Source organism: Manis pentadactyla, chromosome 2 (genome assembly GCF_030020395.1).
Source record: "Manis pentadactyla isolate mManPen7 chromosome 2, mManPen7.hap1, whole genome shotgun sequence".
Lineage (NCBI taxonomy): Eukaryota > Metazoa > Chordata > Mammalia > Pholidota > Manidae > Manis > Manis pentadactyla.
In genome coordinates, this window is record NC_080020.1 from 172,266,966 (window position 1) to 172,270,964 (window position 3,999).

Sequence of the window (3,999 nt, forward strand, 5' to 3'; positions counted from 1 at the left end):
TTAAAATACTATGTTAACTTAAAAGATTAGTTGGGACTGCAATCATCCTGTTTCAGTTTTACCTGTAGTATCAGCAGGCTCAATAGGAGTGGCTGTCCACAGTGGGACAGACAGAATTGCTCTACCTGGCACCACCCACATCTACACTGATTCAGGCAGCCAGGGAGCCCCTCCCTCCACCTGCCCGCCCAAGTCAGCTGCTCCTGGGCACCACTCAGTCAGAGTCCTGGCTGGGCTCACTGCCAAGTTTGCTGAGCTGCTCTATTTTCCAAGAACAACAATGCCAGCAGAGTGACCTCCTAATATTGTTGAGGCCCCTGCAACAATTTGCCAGGGTCTTCAGGTATGGTACGGATCATACATACCTAGGGAGGATACAAATCATGCCCTGGGATCAGTTCCCTGCATTTTGCCACAATGGCTTGTTTTGAAGCAGGGAGACATTTCCACTTTCAGATCTGGTGTCCATTCATTATATTCTAGACAGCTTCTGCTTCCACAGGCAGAAGCACCACCTTAGGCTCTGGGCTCACCCTGCCCCCCAATAGTTCTTCTTTACAGGACCCTTGAGTATGGTGTGTCACCATGCAACAGTGCAAGCCTCAGGTCTTCCATAGCATCTCTTCCCTCAGTGCGGCCTGGGACAGGCAGGGAGATGTCAGAATCCTGACATTCTGCTGCCATTGCTCCTCTGCTCAGTTTGCATGCTGGGAGCCACTTCCAACAGCTACAACCGAAGATCATTTTCATATACCACTCCTAGCATTATTAGTCCATCTAGTGTGTCTCAAAGGGAGTAGGCGACAGCCTTGCAAACTCCATACTGTTTGGTGTTTCAGCTGCCTTCCAATTGGCTTCTGAGGTCCTGTCTTTCAGGATTTCTTCACCATAATTAGCCCTTAGCATACTTTTAGCTTGTTTTCAGGGTATTAAGAAATCTAAGTGGAAAGATTCTGTTTAGAGATCAGTGGAGATAAGGGGAACACAGCATCACAGGTGCCACAAAAATCACCCCCTCACTGCAGACATAAGGCAGCTTGGATTTTCTGATATTCAGCCAGAACTTTCCAATCAAGACATCGATAGTGAGGGAGAGAGGTCACATTTCCCTGGCCACCTTTTTTACATCTCAAGTAAGTTTGCTCTATTTCTGATAACAAAGCTTTCATGCGCTGAACCATCAAATTATATTCCTCTGAGATATTTGTGATAGATTGATTTCTAATCCTAGATGATGAAATATTTTCTTTTTTCCCCATTGTGTCCTCACAGGTATTTAGGTGGAAAGTTGAAACAGGTTGCATTTGGACCTGCCAGCTATATTGCTTGCTGAACTGAAGCTCCTAGATGTAACTTTGAAAAGTTTGTTTTGTCCTCTCTGGTTCTCTCCTCAATGTTTATCTATTCAGACAAGTCCATTTTATGGATTATGGAACAGAGATAAATGGGAGTAGTTATGGAGAATGAGGAGTTTCATTCAGTACTTCTTTTTTGTTGTTGTTCAGAAAAGAAATTTGATTTGAATGGAAGGCCCAGAAGCCTTTAGCTTTTACATTTACATGCTTGCTGGAGTTGTGGTGCCAATTTTTATGTGCTTTGGATGAGAGGGAGGCAATTTGTGGTTGATTGTGCATTTACAATGCAGTGTGTGGTTTCTCATGAACAAACAAACAACAGATTGCGTCACATGTCTACTAGTGACATATCCTCTCCTGTAGCACATGGCAATGCTTGAATACAGAGAAATTGTTTTAAAATCTGAAGGGCTTTCTTTTGAAATCTAGCTGCCACTTTCTTTCTCCATTCCCTGTTCAGTCTCTATCTTTGAAAGAAAAATCTGCACCTGCTGCCATATCCCCACCCACACTCACTCCTTCTCTCACTGGGTCCTGGGCCGCCATCACTCCATAGCAGCTCATTTCAAAGGTCACCGCTGACTCCTCAGGGCCAAATTCAACCTCCACACTTCCCAGGCCTTGGCTCACCTGATCTCTGTAACACCTGATGTCATGTCTTCCTTCATAAGGAAAATATATGTGAACCAGGTTGAACTGTCTCAGTTCAATATCCTGGAATTACCCATTCTTATCCTCCCTTATGAGGATATGGACCCATCTTTTGTTCAAAGATCTGTTCTTGATACTTTTCCCTTCGATTTCTTCTACTATGTTACTCTATCAATAGTTTGTCTTTCCTATACTCAGCATTCCTTTATCTACTGCCTCCTTCCAAATCAAACTATGAACATGTTCAAAGGTATCGAATCTTTAACACACACACACTCTCTCTCTCTCTCTTCATCCTTGATCTGTATCCTTTTCAATGATTATACCATCTGTCTTTCCTTGAACAACTAAATTGGTTGACAGAACAGTTTCCACTTGCTATCTCCAAATTCTCACCTATTATTTTCTCTTGAAAATTTCAAATGATTTTTTTTGGCATCTAATGAGATGATTATATGTTTTTTTTCTCATCTGATCCTTAGAGTTTTTTTAATTCAATCTTTTATTTGACATTTTGCATGTCACTATTATTTACCCTTGTGTATTCTTCTAAGAGTTTTATAGTTTTAGCTTTTACATTTAGAGTTTTGGTTTTTAATTTATTCTTGTCAAATTTGGGAATTAAATTTTCCTAGAAAGTGGTTCTGAAGGTATTTCCCCCAGATCAGCAGCATTAGCACCTCCAAGAACTTGTTAGAAATGCAATGCCTCTAGTGGGCCCCTCTCTGTGGGCCTCTCAGAGCATGCCAGGAAAATTGTAGCCTCAAACCATTTTCTAGCCTCCTTACTGTGGGCTGTGAGCACTAAAGGGGGTTGTACATTGTGGGGGAGTGGGGGGGCCGAAGAAGTGCAATGTCTCACCCCCAAACCACTGGATCAGTAACTCAGGGAGTGGTACCCAGTAGTCATGTTTACAAGGCCTTCTGGAGAATCTGATGCACAGTCAGGTTTGAGAATCATTATTCTGCAAATGCAACCTTTTCATACATATTTATTGAGTTAATTGGTATACAGTGTTACTTGTTCTTTTTGCTAATATTTTTGAATATTAAATCATATCTTTACTCTTATTGCTAATATTGTTTGTTTTGTTCTCTTTTCCTTCATGTTTATCATATTTGCCAAAAGTTTGAATATATTATTGGTTGTTTTAAAGAACCAACTTTCTTTTTCTTGATCAACATTTCTGTTTTTGCTCTTTTGATTGAATTAATATTTGCTTTTACCTTCACTGATTCCTTCATTTTACTTTATTTTGTGGTTCCTTACATAACTTCCTGAACTGAATGCTTTATTTTTAATCTTTCTTATTCTTGGATACAATGCATTTATAGCTATAAATTTTCCTATGTATATACTTTGGCCTCACCCATAAATTTTCTTGTAATAGTCTCACATCATTGTTACTCACTTCTGAGTAGTTTGTAATTCCTATTTTGATTTGCTCTTTTATATAGGAATTTCTTTGAAAGGTTTTCAAAAAATTTTGGAGGAATATTTTGTTTTCTTTTTCTGATAGTAAATGTAATATACCATACACATGTGTATAAATGTACATTTGTTTTGTTGTTAATTGTTCTAATATGGTCTGAGAATTTGGCCCTTTTGGGATTTACTGAAATACTTTGTGGCTTGACAATTGATCATTTTGTAGAAAGATTTTTTTCTCTCTCTCTGAATATTCACATATAAGAGAAGGAGACTCTGTCTTACACCACTCACAAATTTGACTCAGAATGGATTAAAGACTTAAACATAAGCTCTGAAGCCTTAAAACTTCTAGAAGAATGTACAGGGAAAAAGCCCCTTGACATTAATCTTGGTGAAGAATTTTTGGATATGACACCAAAAGCATAAGCAACAAAAGCAAAAATCAATAGGTTAGACTATCTCAAATTTAAAAGTTTCTGCACAACGAAAGAACAATTAGCAAAATGAAAAGGCAACCTACGGAATAGGAGAAAATATTTATAAACCATGTATCTGAAAATGG

At 39.1% G+C, this 3,999-nt stretch overlaps 1 non-coding gene across 1 annotated transcript; it reads left to right on the forward strand.

The window, feature by feature from the left end:
• Positions 1-2,707: 2,707 nt before the first annotated feature.
• Positions 2,708-2,829, forward strand: LOC130682745 (small nucleolar RNA SNORA42/SNORA80 family). The gene has a single exon (XR_008996044.1). It is a non-coding gene; the product is annotated as a small nucleolar RNA SNORA42/SNORA80 family (small nucleolar RNA).
• Positions 2,830-3,999: the final 1,170 nt, after the last annotated feature.